The 12614-nt window shown below is 47.2% G+C and overlaps 1 protein-coding gene across 2 annotated transcripts in view; it reads right to left on the bottom strand.

The window, feature by feature from the left end:
* Positions 1–12614, bottom strand: part of fras1 (Fraser extracellular matrix complex subunit 1) — a 714708-nt gene that overhangs the window by 114122 nt on the left and 587972 nt on the right. The window lies entirely within an intron of this gene.

Raw genomic sequence — 12614 nt, 5'->3', positions numbered from 1 at the left:
AATCGTGTCCTGCTTGGCATAATTGCGAGGCACAGGAGGTCATTAGGACGCTCCGGAAAGAGGTAGAAGGCATACATCGAATGAGCAAGGTCGATGTCAGTGAGGTAGAAAGAGAGAACTTAGAGTTAAGGAGGAAGTTGGCAGCAAAAGACGGAGAGGTGGATGATGCCAAGTGGACACACCAGTTTTGTGCAGCTTCCAGTCCCAGTATGAAAAGGCCTATCAGGACACGCAACGTGCAGTCCTGGTACGAGAAGAAACCGAGAAGCAGGTAGAGGCATTGCAGAGGCAGTGTAGTGACCTGAAGGCAGCGTTAAGATCACTCCATGCTGCCACCACGGAGCAAAGACAAAGCTCACTAGACCACGCAAAGTGCCGGAAGCAGTTTGCAGAACTGCAATCTCTGCTTTCAGTTCAAAAAGGATTCCAGGAAACCTTTGGATCAAAGTTAGATGAGGAAGACGGCCCTGACTGGGAAGAATTGAGTGAGACAGCGCATAGGTATGTTCAGGGAACATGTGCGCAGGGAAAACCCCAGAAGAGAAAAGCGCCCCAACCCCCCACAGAGCAGATAGTTCAGGCTCCAATGAACCCGTAACCACTCATCGCACAGCCACATCGGCCGACACGGAATTTCTGTACACCACCCCCTTAACAGTGACCCAATTACGGGGCACGTGCGAGAAGATCACACCGTTCCTCCCCACCTCAGACCCCCACCACTTCTTTGCCAGAGTAAAGCAGCAGGTGACCATGTACGGCCTGGATGAGCGAGAGCATGTGAAGCTCACAGTTGAGTTTAGACCCTTCGGTCGTAGCAGCCCTTCGCGACCCACAGCATGTAGGAGGAGGCACCCTTGCAGAAATGCTAGACGCGATCGGGTATAACCGGGGTGACCCCGTAGATGGCCTCAATAAATGCAGGCAAAAGAAAACCGAGCACCCCACAGCGTTTGCTGGACGCCTGTGGATCCATTTTGCGCAGTTTTCGGAGACTTAGACCATGCCCATTTGTCCCCAGACAACATGGCCAAATGGACCCGCACCCTTATCTCCCATGCCACAGAAACAGGACAAAAAGCTCGTGCGAATTATGATCCCTCAGGAGGCTCATAATGAGAAATGAGTCGTAAAAAGATTGTCCCGCGCCTGGGAACAGTCTGTACAAAACAAACCTGCAGTTAAAATCCCGAAGAAAAGCAGGCCGAAGCAGACATACACGCAGTTAAAACACACCAGAACCCCGCATGGGTAAATGAAAGCAAGAACAGCCCCCCACCAATGTCACAGGAGTGTCACAACTGTGGACAGTTGGGGCACTTTGCAAGAGAGTGCAATGCCCCACGAAAGGAGGCCAGCAGACGTGCACTCTAAGTAAGAATAAGACAGAGCCCATACATAGTGTGAGCACCCGTTCAGATCAGATGGACCTGAACGGAACGGACTGACGGTGTTCGGGCTCCCCCAGTTGAGTCTGCGACATCCTTTGCGATAGGTCCGGCCGACCGGTAGTTGCAGCAAAAATACGGGGACAGCCCATCGAGTTTCTCTGGGGCACAGGAGGGTCCCACACCACAATAAATTCCTCCACCATTTTTCAAAAGGACACGTGGTCCACTACAGCCACTATCACCCTCAGCGGCTTTACAGGCCACTCACAGCAGGGACACATCACAGCCCTTGTACCCATTCAAATCGGCAACATCACCACCAAGCACCCCATAGTTCTAGTCGACCTACCCCACACAGCAGAACACATTTTGGGAATTGACTTTCATAGATTATCATAGAATTTACAGTGCAGAAGGAGGCCATTCGGCCCATCGAGTCTGCACCGGCTCTTGGAAAGAGCACCCTACCCAAGGTCAACACCTCCACCCTATCCCCATAACCCAGTAACCCCACCCAACACTAATGGCAATTTTGGACACTAAGGGCAATTTATCATGGCCAATCCACCTAACCTGCACATCTTTGGACTGTGGGAGGAAACCGGAGCACCCGGAGGAAACCCACGCACACACGGGGAGGATGTGCAGACTCCGCACAGACAGTGACCCAAGCCGGAATCGAACTTGGGACCCTGGAGCTGTGAAGCAATTGTGCTATCCACAATGCTACCGTGCTCCCCCCACAATGAATTCCCACAACCTACCCTTTGATCCAGTCAACCAATGTGTCTGGAAAATGGCAAAATCTGCAAGAGCCCTCGCAACACTCACAATAGATGAATACGCCAACAAAATTAGCGCAGTAGGCGAATTTTAGTTTAACCCGACTACAATTAGCACGGACAAGCAGGTTAGGGCAGTTCTACAAAAGAACAGGGCAGCATTCGCGACCCACAAACACGACTGTGGCCGGGTGACTGGTTCAGTACAAATCACAGGACCTGACCCTAGACCCCAAAAGCAGTATGGATTTCCCCATGAGGCAGAGGGAGAAATCGCAAAAGTAAGCGACAGCTTATTAGAGCAGGGCGTACTTAGATCAGTAGCCTCCACTAATAATGCCCCGATTTGGCCAGTGAGAAAGCCCGATGGATCATGGCGACTGACCATCGATTACCGGGAACTCGGATCATGATGACTGACCATCGATTAGCGGGAACTCAACAAAATCACACCCGCAGCAGCCCCCACAGTAGCAACAAGTCCCGAGACCATGCTCAAGCAGGGACTCAATTCCCGATACTTTACGGTTTTGGATATCAGTAATGGATTCTGATCCATTCCATTGGCAAAGGCGTGCCAGTACAAATTTGTCTTCACCTTTAAAAACCAACAGTACACGTGGACATGCCTTCCACAAGGATTCCACAACTCCCCATCCATTTTCCACCGACAGCTGGCAAATGGTTTAGCCAAATTCTCTCGCCCCGATTGTCTGGTCCAGTACGTAGACGACCTACTACTGCAGACAAACACCAAGGAAGAGCACATCGAGCTTCTGTCCGAACTCCTGGAACTCCTACAAGCAATTGGATGTAAAGTTAACCCCAAAAAGGCCCAGATTTTGGAAAACAGAGTGATATATTTGGGTACAATTATCACGCACGGTAAACACGAGATCGAGCATAAAAGGATTGACTCGATTGCTGAATTTCCCCTTCCATAGAACGTTTTAGCCCTCCGGTCGCTTTTAGGACTGGTTGGCTACTGCCGAAACCACATTGACGGTTTCGCCAGCAAGGCAGCACCCCTCTCAGACCTACTAAAGAAAGGAGCCCCTTGGGAATGGCTTCCGTAGCATACGGATGCTGTGGACTTGCTGAAAAGAGCACTCATAGCACGACAAGTTCCAGACCCGCTTTCCCTCTATGCGATAGAGGTAGCAAGCACAGACCGCACCCTTTCGGCCGTGCTCCTTCAGGAACGGCACGAACAGTTAAGGCCCGAAGCTTACGCCTCCAGAGTTTTAGATGCTGTGTAGCAGGGATTTTCAGCCTGTGAAAGGCACCTGCTCCCAGTTTTTTGGGCAGGTCAGTATTTTTCTTACGTAACCGGACTAAACCCCATCACAATCCTGTCAGAACACACCCCCACCCAACTTTTACTGGACGGACGACTCAAGGGCGGTACAGTTAGTCAGATTAGAGCAGCTAGATGGACCCTTCTTTTGCAGGGACGGGGCATCACTGTTAAAAGGACAAAGACCCACACTTTGTTAGCCGACAACTTACAGTACCCCGGAACCCCCCATGAATGTGAAATAATCTCTCCACACCACAACACAGGCCCCTTTATTGCTAAAACACCCCCCAGAAAGATAGGTAGTTCAACCCAGAGCCCCAAGCACACAGACACGTGCGAACCCATAAGGATATATGTGGATGGATCTTCCACAATATTAGAAGGGAAGCGCATAACAGGATGCGGCATTTACATTGAGGACGCGCCCTAGAAGAAATCGCAATAAAACTTCCTGGACACTTAGGCGCGCAGGCAGCAGAACTTGCGGCCATCGCATACATAGTGGAACACCCAGATTCCTTCCCCAGCCCAGCAGACATATACTCGGCCAGCCTCTGTGTCTGCAACAGCCTTACGGAATTCCTACCCCTGTGGAAAGCAAGAGGATTTGTTTCCGCAGACGGAAAACCCCTCCCTTCAGCCCCATTACTCCACCACATTTTAGAGTGAGCACAGAACAGGACTTTTGGGACAGTTAAAGTTCGAAGTCACCATCGTTCCTCCCCCCCCTGGAAATGTAAAAGCCGACGCACTGGCTAAAGCAGGTTCCAGGCACAGATATTTCTGGACACCCCCCAAAAGCGCACCAGTGAATGCAGTTCAGGTCTCGCAGACTAATATTGAGGATTTGGTGCAGGCCCAGAAGCAGGACACAGCAATCTCAGGGAGATTTTAAAAGGAGACTATCCAGCACCCTATGATAGATTTTAAAATGCTCTGACCACACATGACGGCGTGGTGTTAAAAGACACCCTTTATGTGGTTCCTGAACAGGACAGGAACCAGCACATTTGTTTGTTCCATGGCAGTCATGGACATCAGGGAGTCGTTCCCACCTCAGGCAGCTCTGTTGGTGGCCGAGTTTAAAAGACGATGTAACTCACTACGTTGAGAATTGCCTTATATGTGCCCAGAACAACCCGGACAGGTACGCAAAAAAGGCTCAGCTTAGTCACACCCGACCCGTTAATGGCCCTTGGACTAACCTCCAGATTGATTTTATAGGGCTATTGCCCCCTTGCAGGAATGGTTATAAATATGTACTCGCGGTGATAGACACGTTTACAAAATAGTTGAAGCATTCCCATCCAGAACAAACACGGCAAAGGCCACAGCCAAGATCCTAACCCACCACATCTTTACGAGATGGGGACTCCCCCGCAGCATTGAATCCGACCAAGGTTCCCATTTTACGGGACGTGTCATGAAGAACGTCCTCACGGTATTTGGCATTACCCAAAAATTCCACATTGCATATCACCCCCAGTCGAGTGGTATTGTGGAGCGCATGAATCGGACCCTAAAATCCACCCTCAGAAAAATGGTCCAGCAAAACAACACCACTTGGGACTCAGTCCTCCCTTTTGCACTGATGTTTCTGCGAAATACGGTTTCAACTTCCACAGGTTACACCCCACACACTCTCATGACCGGACGCCCCATGAAAGGCACAGAATATTTATTAGGATTAGATTTGACCAGCCCCGAAGTGACGGCCTTCACACACGAGAACGCAGTCAATTAGTGGAAAATGTAAAAACGGCTCAGCTAGCAGCCGCAGTGAAATTGGGCACAAGAGAGAAACAGAGCAAGGCCTGTTTCAATAAGACAGTGCATGCGACTGAGTTCAGTGTAGGACAGCAAGTCATGCTCTCCGTATACAACCCCAGCACATATCTGTCACCAAAGTATTCGGGTCCGTACTCCATTGCGGACAAAGTAAGCCTTTCCGTCTACAAAATAAAGTACCCCAATGGAAAGACTGCGTAGTTCCATATCAACCAGATGAAGGCATATGGAACACAGTCTAACCACGCACACCACGTCATGCTCGACGCAGCAGACCACGCCCCGCCCACACCAACGTAACCCTATCCTCCCCCAACACGTCCAGCCCAGCCACGGACTCAACCTCAACTCCACCCCCGAAATATACACTCCGCCCCGGAACGCCCACAGACTTTAGCAGCAGCGACAACGACTGTGACTCGGACAATAGCCACAGCACGCCTCCCTATTATCCCCATGCAACAGGACCGACACCCAGCGAATTTGACCACGATTCGAGTGATCCCTTCACGATCACTTTCCTAAACAAACCCCACTACCGACCTACAATGACGACCCCGATTCCGTCCCCACAGAACTAGACACCACCTATTGGCACCGAGATTATTCATACAGACTCGTCCGGAAAGACGAGAGCGATCCAAAATCACATCAAGCAGCCCTATCAGCCCTGATACACTCGAGAGTTTGGCATCTGGGAGAAGATGACGACTTTGAGTCTGACTCCCAAAACGTGAACCCCTTTGCGACCCTGTTCGCAACCGATAACTGAGGTGTCCAGATGATGTTTTAAAAGGAACCGCTTGGGAGAAAACGGTGTCCTTTCTTATGGAACCTGCAGCATGTTTGATGTTGTTTGTACTTGTACTGTTAAATGTTGTATATTAGACCGGATATTTTTTTCCCACAGCCCCACGCCTTATTTTTCGACCGAAACCTCTGAGAACTTGTCCGCAAAGACTTGTTAATGTCCCAGACGTCAGTTCAGAGGAACTCTTCTGGCGACGGAAACACAGACCCCCGTTCGTAACTGCCCTTTTGGTTCGAAGGAAGAACCAATATGGCAACCCCCCACAATGACTACATTTCTTGCCCGTTCTTGTCGGTTGCTCAGGCAGTGGAGAAACGGCATTGGGATCCGTCCTGCCTGGGAAACCCCCTCTGGTAAGCTACGCTCGGGTAGGGCATACACGGCATTGGTCGCCGTCCTACCCGGGGACTCCATCCAAATCTTACCCGTCGCGGCCCATACGCACCTCATGTCGGCAAGTTTGGTTCAAAAGGTTTTGTTTTGTTTTCAGGTAACCCTTAGGTTATTTACATCCTCAAACATTTGGATGGTAAACTGAACAGTCTGCGAGACGGCTCGCACTGGTTCAGTATTTGTAAGTGTGTCTTGTCCTGAAATTTGGTTTTTGAAAAAAAAAATTAGGGAGTCACACATAGTGACCAATTATAAAGGGAGTAATTGGCACTAAAGGACAGTCAGGCTATCATACGAGATATTAAACCAAGACAGTAGCAAACACTATGCTTGATCCCACAGAACTCCAGGACCAGAGAAGAGACGAGAAGAGAAGAACCATGAGGACATCCTCCGCGTGGCTCATAACCCTAATGGACATTTGGTTGCGCGCGAACGTGAATCCCCTGACCTCAACTCCCCCAGCCGTTAATGATTCACTTCCCCACAGTACCCAGAGCCCAGTCACAAGCGACACCACACCATCTTGGTGTGACAGGTTTATAACCTGGTACTCCCTGTCCTACTTGATAGAATCCCTATTAGTATTGGCGATACTCTGGTGCATCGTGCAGACTATTCGTCTGAGAAAATGGAGAAGGAGAGCCTACCACGCTCGCACCCCGGTATATAGGATAAGATCCCCTATTTTCGGATATGACCAGACCCCCGCGATCTATAATAAAGAGCATTCGTTTGCGATTTGTTGTAAATAAAGAAATGTTCATGAGCAATTGTACAATCCTGAGCTTGACTGCCAAGCCAGAAAAATGTGTATAATACTGCTATGATTTGTTTGTATGGTTTAGGAAGTTAGTGTGATGAAATGTTTGAGTGAGTGTAGTTTATTAAGGATAGCTAGAGGTTCCGATTTTCTTGTTTTGTAATGCATGTCCCTGTTTGACATAGCGCCCCTCAGAATCGTCAGTTAAAATTTTTTGCATAGTTATGGTCAGTGTAGAGGCCATGGAAGAGTGCTCGCCCGGTCAGGGAATGAAAAACAACGCAGTTATGTGATCCTTCACGCTTCGCGTTAGGATCACAAGGAGGGGGTGTAGCCACCTGGGTTGGCCAACTCCCGACGTAAAATGGAGAACAGCAAAGGCTGCAGAGAAATTCAGCCAACACAGTCAGAAACCGGCAGGTGCAAGTTACTGTGTATTAAACTCTGCAAAAGCCCAGACAGAATCAATACAAGCAGCCATCTGCATAATAATGTAGCAGCCATCTACATACTAATGAGCGATCCCAGGAACAATCGAAACATTTGGGATAAACAAAGCCAAGCCAGACTCCTCGGCGCCAGCAGGAGCCAACACAAAAGAGGTTAACGGACACCTCAAGACCGCCCATCGATCAGGGAACCGCTCCAGTATTGGAGAAATCGAACCAAGCGATTGGAACAAAGTCCAATCACTTGGAACCAGGTACAGGGTCCGCCCCGAAAGGCGGGAAGCCCCTGGGGACTATAAAGTTAAGCCCCCAAGTTCAAATCGTTCTTCTTGACTGGGTCACTCAGCAATGCAAACCAACCCTTGACAGTGACCGGTGCAGCTGCCGCCGAAATCCAGTAAGTCTTAAGTTAACGCTCGCGATGAGATAGGCGCTCCTAGCTACCAGTCCATACCAACCTCGAATCCCGCAGACTCAGAACCCGAATGAAAGGCCATTTGCTCCCCTGACCTGGTGGGCCAGTCCAAAGCTAAGTATAGGCCTGTTAGTTGTAGAAGTAGCTTAGAAGTAGAATTTATGCATGAGTAGCGATTACTGTGTATAATAAATGTGCTTTGATTTGAATCTTACTAATTGGTGTATTGAGTTATTGATCATTACTTGAACTTGAACCTCGTGGCGGTATCATAAAGATACCTGGCGACTCGAGAGCAAAGGTTATAAAACAGAGCCAATTGAACCAACCAAAAGTTAGCAACACTAGTTTCCAAAAGGTTCTGAAATCCAGACTCATAACTCCTCAGAGGGCCCATGCGCCACAGGTTATGAAGAATCTGACCTGTCTCTAAGAACATTTGGTGGAGGGATGTGTGTGAGATGCCAACCCTTACAATGAAACATGTCAGCTTGGGAGTGCAGAGTGTGAACTCACAGGGCTGGCGTAAATTATTGACGCCATGAAAGCGGGGGGCGGTTGGGGGCATAGAATCCTTGAATCGGGTCATAGTTATTGTTTTGAAATTCCTCACGAGGCAGCCTACCTCCAGGAAAATCCAGGCCTTAATCGCTGTGAATCTTCGTTTTTAAAAAATAAATTTAGAGTATCCAATTATTTTTTTCCAATTAAGGGCCAATTTAGCGTGGCCAATCCACTTACCCTGCACATCTTTGGGTTGTGGGGGTGAGACCACGCAGACACAAGGAGAATATGCAAACTCCACATGGACAGTGACCCGGGGCTGGGATCAAACCCGGTCCTTGGCACCCTGAGGCAGCTGTGCTACCCATTGCATAACCGTGCTGCCTATGAATCTTGGTTTCATAGAGTCGAAGATGTTTACAGCATGGAAACAGGCCCTCTGGCCCAGCTGGTCCATGCTGCCCAGTTTCTATCACTAAGCTAGTCCCACTTGCCCTCATTTGGTCCATATCCCTCAATACTCACCCCGCCCATGTAACTGTCTAACTGCTTTTTAAAGGACAAAATTGTACCCGCCTCTACCACTGCCAACCCGTTCCAGATGCTCACCACCCTCGATGCGAAGAAATTTCCCGCTGGTCTTTTTTGTACCTCTCTCCTCTAACCTTAACCCTATGCCCTCTAGTTCTAGACTCATCTACCTTTGGGAAAAGATGTCGACTATCTACCTTATCTATGTTCCTCATTATTTTATAGACCTTCACAAGATCACCCCTAAGTCTCCTACACTCCTGGGAAAAACGTCCCAGCCTATTCAGCCTCTTCTTATGACTCAGACCATCAAGTTCTAGTAGCAACCTCGTAAATCTCTTCTGCAGTCTTTCTAGTTTAACAATATCCTTCCTATAAGAGGGTGACCAGAACTGAACACAGTATTCCATGCATGGTCTTACCAATGTCTTGTACAACTTTAACAAGACATCCCAACTCCTGTATTCAATTTGGTTTTAAACACAAATTTAATTATTCAAGTTTGTTTTATTACAGATGGTATTATTATTCAATAAACAACCTGGCAGAAAATCTGTTTTTCTATTTCGGAGCTCATATTTATTCATAGTTTTTATTTATTCTTTATTTATAGGTTTTCATTTATGATTTCATGTTAATTTGTATAGGATTATATATTGGTTCAGGCAGCGTCATCAAATGTTATTTACATATCAAATAAAAATCTATATGTTGCATAAAATAGAACGTATGTGCTCGGTGTATTTTAAATGAGGACTTGAGCCATTTAGAGGTCTGACTGCAGATCGGAACCCTGCATCTATTTGAACAACAGGACTGATATTTTCTTGGAACAGAAGATGCTGAAATAAGTTATTTAAGATAATGTGCATTCAATAAAGTGGCATAAATGGACTGACTCTCACTGAGGCAACCCCTCCATACCTGTGTAATCTCCTCAAGCCTGAAAACCCTCCAAGATGTCTGCGCTGCTCTAACTCTGACCTGTTGTGCATCCCTGATTTTAATAACTCCACCAAAGATGGCTGCACCTTCAGTTGCCTCGAGCATTCCTTCCCTACAACTGGGATTTTCTGGCCCTCCTGCGGCGGGTTCCAATGGTGACGGATGCAGTGAGCAATTGGCTGCCAGTGGGATTTTCTGGTCCCACCCAAGTCCATGGGCATTTATGTGGCTCACCCACCCTACTGCTGGGGAACACACCACGGGGGGTTGACCAGAAGATCCCGCTGGAGGTAAGGGCTGGAAAATCGCTCCCTATATCTTTACGCCTCGTTACCAGTCTTTCCATCATTAAGACACTGCTTAACAACTACCTCGGTAACAAAGCTACCCTAATATCTCCTAATGTGGATCGGGGACAAATTTAGTTTGATCATACTCCTGTGAAGCACCCAAGGATATTTTGCTACTTTAAGGATGCAATATAAATGCAAGTTGCTGTTGTTAGGTAGAAGGCATAAATAACACTAACTGCAAAAATCAGTGTTTGAAATGTTTGAACTGCCTTAGGTTTACTGGAACTATTAATTTGTTTTTAAATTTGTCTCAAGTTTACTTGTAGCCTGTTGCAGCTCTACAGAAAGTGACAAAATCACATATTATAATCAGCCAATCAGATTGAAATTAAAGATATTTGGATGGTTTAGAATAAATGTGAGGCAATTATACTTCGATTAAAGTTATGACCCAAGATTGTGATGAAAATGAAATGAAATGAAAATTGCTTATTGTCACAAGTAGGCTTCAAATTAAGTTTCTGTGAAAAGCCCCTAGTCGCCACATTCCGGCGCCTGTTCAGGGAGGCTGGTACGGGATTTGAACCCGCGCTACTGGCCTGCCTTGGTCTGCTTCAAAAGCCAGCTATTTAGCCCTGTGCTAAACCAGCCCCAAGTTGGAAGTGCACCACCTAAATTCCTCTTGGCTTGCCACTTTTTTCGCTAAACTTTCTCTTCAACCTTTGTCAGTATAAATTCCTACCACTACATTTTGCACTTATTCTTCCTCTTTTGTTACAACAGTGCAATTGCACATGATGGCCACTTGATGGCTCGGTTATTTTTTTCCCCCGGTCTCAGATTCACAGTCAGCATCTATTCCACTTGGTTTGAGAGCTTTTATTGCTGTCAAACGGTTCTTTTTTCATTTCCAATACTTCTGGCTTACTAAAGGCCCCAGATTCATCACCTGCTTGTAGACTTTCAGACAGCTTTCCCGTTTTATGCATTCCTTTAACATGGATGGTCAAATTGAAACTTATCCTGATAAATGGACTGGATCTCTGTAGTGTTAGTGTTACAGATAGATATCATCTGCCAAGAAATGTAATAGGCAATATAAGGATTATTCAGTAATGGACAGGAGAGTGACAACACTCATAAATAGTTTTCAGCTGTGAAATAATTTACTTGGGTGGAATGGTAAACTGCAACTGCCAGATCCTATAATGAAGTCCTAAAATGAATACACTTTCCCCAAGTCTTACGTGGAGAAATGTAATGATCCTTCCTCATTTGGCCCTTGCGTACAACTCCTTACTCCAATCAATAACTTGAAATTTAATTCACCTATAAATATATATTCAACAGCTAACCAGTAAATTGCCACTTTGTAAACCAAAAGGTTTATCTACCCTCATGACGAACCAAAGAAAGCTATGTAGATATGAGAGCAAGCTGGCCAAGGCAGGTTGGGAAAGTACATTAAAAATACAATGATAGACAAGCAATGGACAACATTTATAGAATTAATACATGGGCGCAAATCTTCCAAAGAGCGTCAATCATCACTGGATTGTTGCTCCGCTCGCTATTTCCCCCGTCTCAATGGTACTCCGCACTTCTATCCATGACTTCTGAACACAGCTTTACCAGAAGTGTGAAATGCAGCATCCCTCAGAGAGCTCCTTCAATGTGCTTTAGTCGGGTGGAGGGAGGCAGGACAAGCTTCTTTTCTACGGCACTAGCTGCCTTATGGTGAGATTAAATGTCCCGTCTGAATGTGGGTGAATGGTTGAGAGAATGAATGAATGAATGGGTAGAGCGGTTGAAAATGAGTAGAGCAGTTGGGGCTGGGTAGAGCAGTCAGGGGTGGGTAGAGCAGTCGGTGGTAGGTAGAGCGGGTGACGGGTGGGTCGGGCAGATAGCTGGGTAGGTGGGAGAGTGGGTAGGTGGTAGTCAGGATGGGTCAAGAGGGATGGTCTGGTCATGTTGTGGAGAAGGAGTCGGGGTTAATCAGATATGGTCTAGAGGGGTCGGCAGATTAGTTTGGGGGGGTAGTCAGGTCGGTATTTGGGTGGTGGGGGAAGTCAGAATAGTGCGGGAAGATGGAGCTGAGGTGGATCAGCCATGATGTGATAATAATAATCTTTATTAGTGTCACAAGTAGGCTTACATTAACACTGCAATAAAGTTACTGTGAAAATCCCTTAGTCACCACACGAGAGCGCCTGTTCGGGTACAATGAGGGAGAATTCAGAATGTCCAAT

Source organism: Scyliorhinus torazame, chromosome 3 (genome assembly GCF_047496885.1).
Source record: "Scyliorhinus torazame isolate Kashiwa2021f chromosome 3, sScyTor2.1, whole genome shotgun sequence".
NCBI classification, from domain to species: domain Eukaryota; kingdom Metazoa; phylum Chordata; class Chondrichthyes; order Carcharhiniformes; family Scyliorhinidae; genus Scyliorhinus; species Scyliorhinus torazame.
The sequence above is the reverse complement of the archived record's forward strand: the minus strand, read 5'-3'. Positions and strand labels throughout refer to the sequence as shown.